The sequence below is a fragment of the Neophocaena asiaeorientalis genome, unplaced genomic scaffold (genome assembly GCF_003031525.2).
Source record: "Neophocaena asiaeorientalis asiaeorientalis breed wild unplaced genomic scaffold, Neophocaena_asiaeorientalis_V1.1 scaffold169, whole genome shotgun sequence".
Lineage (NCBI taxonomy): Eukaryota > Metazoa > Chordata > Mammalia > Artiodactyla > Phocoenidae > Neophocaena > Neophocaena asiaeorientalis.
This window is the reverse complement of record NW_020172187.1, coordinates 284,630-292,063: the sequence shown is the minus strand read 5'-3', so window position 1 is coordinate 292,063 and position 7,434 is coordinate 284,630. Positions and strand designations below refer to the sequence as shown.

At 37.2% G+C, this 7,434-nt stretch overlaps 1 non-coding gene across 1 annotated transcript; it reads left to right on the top strand.

The window, feature by feature from the left end:
• Positions 1 to 6,657: 6,657 nt before the first annotated feature.
• On the top strand, positions 6,658 to 6,763 carry LOC112410856 (U6 spliceosomal RNA). Its single transcript, XR_003005510.1, has one exon. It is a non-coding gene; the product is annotated as a U6 spliceosomal RNA (small nuclear RNA).
• The last annotated feature ends 671 nt before the right edge of the window (positions 6,764 to 7,434 follow it).

The following is a 7,434-nucleotide window of genomic DNA, read 5'->3' as shown; positions in this document are numbered from 1 at the left end:
GCAGCCACCTAGAAGCCTGTGTGCAAGCACAAGTCACTATTCCACATTCCTCCAGAAGCCTGTGCAACTCACCACATCCAGGGTCCCATGATCCAAGGACAGCTTCCCCAGGAGGACACACAGAGTGCCTCAAGCTGTTGCAATGTCACGCTAGCCTCTGCTGACACAGGTTCACCCCGCATTCTAATTGTAACAACCACACACCTCCCTCCCCCTGGCCTGAGTGAGCCAGAGCCCCTTAATAAGCTGCTGTTATAACCCTCTTCTGTCTGAGCAGGAACAGACGCCTGAGGGAGACCTATAGGCAGAAGTGGGGTAAAAACCAAAGCTGAACACCAGGAGCTGTGCAAACAAAAAAGAGAAAGGGAAATCTCTCCCAGCAGCCTCAGCAGCAGAGGATTAAATCCCCACAATCAACTTGATGTACCCGGCATCTGTGGAATACCTGAATAGACAACGAATCATCCCACAATTGAGGCTGTGGACTTTGGAGAAAATGTAGACTTGGGATTTGCTGTCTGTGACTGATTTGTTTCTGATTTTTATGTTTATCTGAGTATACTTTTAAGGGCTTGTTATCATTAGTGGATTTGTTTGTTTGGTTGCTCTCTTCTTTTTTGTGTTTTTTCTTTTTCTTAATTTTAAAATTTATTATTATTTTTTTTCTTTCATTTGTCTCCATTTTCTTCTGAGCCATGTTGCCCTGGTCTGGTGTCAGGCCTGAGCCTCTGAGGTGGGAGAACCAAGTTCAGGACACTGGACCACAAGAGACCTCCTGGCCCCATGTAATATCATTCAATGAGAGCTCTTAGAGATCTCCATCTCAAGGCTAAGACTTAGCTCCACCCAACGGCCAGCAAGCTCCAGCGCTGGACACCACATGAAAAATAACCAGCAACACAGGAACACTGCCCCACCCATTAGCAGAGAAATGGACTAATATCATACTAAGTTCACAAACAAACAAAAACACACCACCAGACATGGCCCTACCCAACAGAAAGACAAGATCCAGCTCCACCCACCAGAACACAAGCACTAGTCCCCTCCACCAGGAAGTCTACAAAAGCCACTGAAACAACATCATCCACTGGAGGCAGACACCAAAAACAACGGGAACTATGAACCTGCAGTCTTTGAAAAGGAGACCCCAAATACAGTAAGTTAAGCAAAATGAGAAGACAGAGAATTATGCAGCAGATGAAGGAACAAGGTAAAAACCCACCAGAACAAAAAAATGAAAAGGAAATAGGCAGTCTACATGAAAAATAATTCACAGTAATGTTAGTAGAGATGATCCAAAATCTTGGAAATAAAATGGAGAAAATACAAAAAATGTTTAACAAAGATCTAGAAGAATTAAAGAACAAACAAACAGAGATGAATAATAAAATAACTGAAATGAAAAATACAGTAGAAAAAATCAATAACAGAATAACTGAGGCAGAAGAATGGATTAGTGACCTGGAAGACAGAATGGAGGAATTCATTGCTACAGAACAGAGTAAAGAAAAAAGAATGAAAAGAAATGAAGACAGCTTAAGAGACCTCTGGGTCAATATGAAACACAACAACATTAGCATTATAGGGGTCCCAGAAGGAGAAGAGAGATAGAAAGGAACTGAGAAAATATTTGAAGAGATTATAGTTGAAAACTTCCCTAATATGGGAAAGGAAATAGTCAATCAAGTCCAGGAAGTGCAGAGAGTCCCATACAGGAGAAATCCTAAGAGAAACGCACCAGGACACATATTAATCAAACTATCAAAAATCAAATACAAAGAAAATATATTAAAAAGAGCAAGGGAAAAGCAACAAATAACATACAAGGGAATCCCCATAAGGTTAACAGCTGATCATTCAGCAGAAACACAACAGCCATAAAGGAGAGGCAGGATATATTTAAAGTGATTAAAAGGAAAAACCCACAACCAAGATTACTCTACCCACAAGGGTCTCATTCAAATTCGATACCAAATCCAAAGCTTTACAGACAAGCAAAAGCTAAGAGAATTCAGCACCACAAAACCAGCTTTACAACAAAGGCTAAAGGAATTTCTCTAGGCAGGAAACAAAAGAGAAGGAAAAGACCTACAATAATAAACCCAAAACAATTAAGAAACGGTAATAGGAAAATACATATCAATAACAACTTTAAATGTAAATGTATTAAATGTTCCATCCAAAAGACATAGACTGGCTGAACAGATACAAAAACAAGACCCTTATATATGCTGTCTACAAGAGACCCATTTCAGACCTAGAGAAACATGCAGACTGAAAGTGAAGAGATGTAAAAAGATATTCCCTGCAAATGGAAATCAAAAGAAAGCTGGAGTAGCAATTCTTATATGACACAAATTAGAATTGAACAAAAAGACTATTACAAGAGACAAACAGGACACTACATAATGATCGAGTGATCAATTGCAGAAGAAGATAAAACAATTGTAAATATTTATACACTGAACATAGGAGCATCACAATACATAAGGCAAATGCTGACAGCCATAAAAGGGGAAATTGACAGTAACACAATCATAGTAGAGGACTTTAACACCCCACTTTCAGCAATGGACAGATCATCCAAAATGGAAATAAATAAGGACACACAAGCTTTAAATGACACATTTAACAAGAAAGACATAATAGATATTTATAGGACATTCCATCTAAAATGAACAGAATACACTTTCTTCTCAAGTGCTCATGGAACATTCACCAGGAAACACCATATCTTGGGTAACAAATCAAGCCTTGGTAAATTTAACAAAATTGAAATCATATCAAGTATCTTTTCTGAACACAAAGTTATGAAACTAGGTATCAATTACAGGAAAAAAATGTAAAGTATACAAGCACGTGGAGGCTAAATAATATGCTACTAAATAACCAAGAGATAACTGTAGTAATCAAACAAGAAATTTTTTAAAAACCTAGAAACAAATGGCAAAGAAAACAGGAGGACCCAAAACCTATGAGATGCAGCAAAAGTAATTCTAAGAGGGGAGTTTATAGCAATACAATCCTACCTCAAGAAAAAAGAAAAATCTCAAATAAACAACTTAATCTTACACCTAAAGAAATTAGAGAAAGAAGAACAAAAAAAAAACCCCAAAGTTAGAAGAAGGAAAGAAATCATAAAGGTCAGATCAGAAATAAATGATAAAGAAATGAAGAAAACAAAAACAAAGATCAATAAAACTAAAAGCTGGTCCTTTAAGAAAATAAACAAAATTGATAAACCATTAGCCAGACTCATCACAAAAGAAAGGAAGACTCAAATGAATAGAGTTAGAGATGAAAAAGAAGAAACAACTGACACTGCAGAAATACAAAGGATGATGATAGATTATTACAAGCAATTATATGCCAATAAACTAGACAACCTGGAAAAAATGGACAAATTCTTAGAAAAGCGCAACCATCCGAGACTGATCCAGGAAGAAATAGAAAATATAAAGAGATCAATCACAGGCACTGAAATGGAGACTGTGATTAAAAATCTAATAAGCAAAAACCCAGGACTAGATGGCTTCAGAGGTGAATTCTATCAAACATTTAGAGAAGAGTTATCCTTCTCAAACTCTTCCAAAATATAGCAGAGGGAGGAACATTCCCAAATGCATTCTACGAGGCCACAATCACCCTGATACCAAAATCAGACAAAGATGTCACAAAAAAGAAAACTCTAGGCCAATATCACTGATGAGCACATGCAAAAAATCCTCAACAAAATACTAGCAAACAGAATCCAACAGCACATTAAAAGGATCATACACCATGATCAAGTGGGGTTAATCCTAGGAATGCAAATATTCTTCAATATATGCAAATCAATCAGTGTGATAAACCATATTAACTAATAGAAGGAGAAAAACAATATGATCATCTCAATAGATATAGAAAAATCTTTTGACAAAATTAAACACCTATTTATGGTAAAAAACCATCCAGAAAGTAGGCATAGAGTGAACTTACATTAATATAATAAAGACCATAATGACATACCCACAGCCAACATCATTCTCAATGGTGAAAATGTGAAACATTTCCCCTAAGATCAGGAATAGGACAAGGTTGCCCACTCTCAGCACTATTATTCAACATAGTTTTAGAAGCTTTAGCCACAGCAATCAGAGAAGAAAAAGAAATAAAAGGAATCCAAATCTGAAAAGTAAAAGTAAAGCTGTCACTGTTTGCAGATGACATGATATTATACATAGGGAATTCTAAAGACTCTAACATAAAACTGCTAGAGCTACTCAATGAATTTGGTAAAGTAGCAGGATACAAAATTAATGCACAAAAATCTCTTGGATTCCTTTACACTAATGACGAAAAATCTGAAACAGAAATTAAGGAAACATTCCAATCTGCCATTGCCACAAAAAGAAAAAAAAAAAAAACCTAGGAAGAAACCTAACTTAGGAGACAAAAGACCTGTGTGCAGAAAACTATAGGACACTGATGAAAGAAATTAAAGATGATAGAAACAGATGGAGAGATACACCATGCTCTTGGATTGGAAGAATCAACATTGTGAAAATGACTATACTACCCAAAGCAATCTACAGATTCAATGCAATCCCTATCAAACTACCACTGGCATTTTTCACAGAACTAGAAAAAAAAATTTCACAATTTGTATGGAAACACAAAAGACCACGAATAGCAAAAGCAATCTTGAGAACGAAAAACGGAGCTGGAGGAATCAGGCTCCTTGACTTCAGACGATACTACAAAGCTACAGTAATCAAGACAGTATGGTACTGTCACAAAAACAGAAATATAGATCAATGGAACAGGATAGAAAGCCCAGAGATAAACCCACATACATGTGGTCACCTTTTCTTTGGTAAAGGAGGCAGGGATGTACAGTGAAAATAGGACAGCCTCTTCAATAAGTGGTGCTTGGAAAACTGGACAGGTACATGTAAAATATGAGATTAGAACACTCCCTAAAACCATACACAAAAATAAGCTCAAAATGGATTAAAGATTTAAATGTAAGGCCAGAAACTATCAAACTCTTAGAGGAAAACATAGGCAAACACTCTGAAATAAATTACAGCAAGATACTTTTTGACCCACCTTCTAGAGAAATGGAAATAAAAAGAAAAATAAACAAATGGGACCTAATGAAACTTAAAAGATTTTGCACAGCAAAGGAAACCATAAACAAGACCAAAAGATAAATCTCAGAATGGGAGAAAATATTTGCAAATGAAGCAAGTGACAAACGATTAATCTCCAAAACTTAAAAGCAGCTCATGCAGCTCAATAAGAAAAAAACAAACAACCCAATCCAAAAATGGGCTTAAATAGACATTTCTTCAAAGAAGGTATACAGATTGCCAACAAACACATGAAAGAATGCTCAACATCATTAATCATTAGAGAAATGCAAATCAAATCTACAATGAGATATCATCTCACTCCAGTCAGAATGGCCATCATCAAAAAATCTACAAACAATAAATGCTGGAGAGGGTGTGGAGAAAAGGGATAGTCAGAACAGCCATCATCAAAAAGTCTACAAACAATAAATGCTGGAGAGAGTGTGGAGAAAAGGGAACACTCTTGCACTGCTGGTGGGAATGTGACTTGGTATAGCCACTATGGAGAACAGTATGGAGGTTCCTTAAAAATCTACAAATAGAACTACCATATAACCCAGCAACCTCACTACTGGGCATATGCCCTGAGAAAACCATAATTCAAGCAGAGTCATGTACCACAATGTTCATTGCAGCTCTATTTACAATAGCCAAGTGATAGAAGCAACCTAAGTGTCCATGATCAGGTGAATGCATAAAGAAGATGTGGCACATATATACAATGGAATATTACTCAGCCATAAAAAAAACGAAATTGAGTTATTTTTAGGTGTTGGATGGACCTAGAGTCTGTCATACAGAGTGAAGTAAGTCAGAAAGAGAAAGACAAATACCGTATGCTAACACATATATATGGAATCTAAGAAAAAAAAATGTCATGAAGAACCTAGTGATAAGACAGGAATAAACACACAGACCTACTAGAGAATGAACTTGAGGATATGGGAGGGGAAAGGGTAAGATGTGACAAAGTGAGAGAGTGGCATGGACATATATACACTACGAAACGTAAAATAAATAGCTAGTGGGAAGCAGCCACAAGAGGGAAGAGATATGGGTACATATGTATATGTATAACTGATTCACTTTGTTATAAAGCAGAAACTAACACACCATTGTAAAGCAATTATACTCCAATAAAGATGTAATAAAAAAACAAAAAGGCAAGCTAGTGCTCACTTCGGCAGCACATACACTAAAATTGGAATGAGGGCTTCCCTGGTGGTGCAGTTGTTAAGAATCTGCCTGCCAATGCAGGGGATACGGGTTTGAACCCTTGTACGGGAAGATCCCACATGATGTGGAGCAGCTGAGCCGTGTGCCACAACTACTGAGCCTGAGCTCTAGAGCCCGTGAGCCACGGCTACTGAAGCCCGTAAGCCTAGAGCCCATTGTCTGCAACAAGAGAAGCCACCACAATGAGAAACCCGTGCACCACAACGAAGAGTAGCCCCCTCTCGCCACAACTAGAGAAAACCAGCATGCAGCAACGGAAACTCAACACAGCCTAAATAAATAAATAAACAAATAAATAAATTTATTAAAAGATAAATAAATAAAATAAAATTGCAACGATACAGAGAAGATTAGCATGGCCCCTACACAAGGATGATGCACAAATTCATGAAGTGTTCCATATTTTTCTGGGAATGTAAACTGGTACAAACATTATGGAGAACAGCATGGAAGTTCCTTAAAATACTAATACATAATACATAATACATATGTGGCACATATGTACAGTGGAATATTACTCAGCCATAAAAAGAAAGGAAATTGAGTTATTTGTAGTGTGGTGGTTGGACCTAGAGACTGTCCTACAGAGTGAAGTCACAAAGAGAAAAACAAATACCACATTCTAGCAGATATATATGGAATCTAAAAAAAAAAAAAAAGAAATAAAATGGTTCTGAAGATCCTAAGGGCAGGACAGAAATAAAGAAACAGACATAGAGAATGGAATTGAGGACCCGGGGAGTGGTAAGGGTAAGCTGGGACGAAGTGAGAGAGTGGCATGGACATATATACACTACCAAATGTAAAATAGATAGCAAGTGCGAAGCAGCTGCATAGCACAGGGAGATCAGCTCAGTGCTTTGTGACCACCTAGAGGGGTGGGATAGGGAGGGTGGGAGGGAGATGCAAGAGGGAGGCGATATGGGGATATATGTATACATATAGCTGGTTCTGTTTGTTATACAGCAGAAACTAACACAACATTGTAAAGCAATTATACTCTGATAAAGAGGTTAAAAAAATTGATAAACCTGATAAACTGATAAACAAAGTAATAAACCTTTAGGGAGCCTCATCA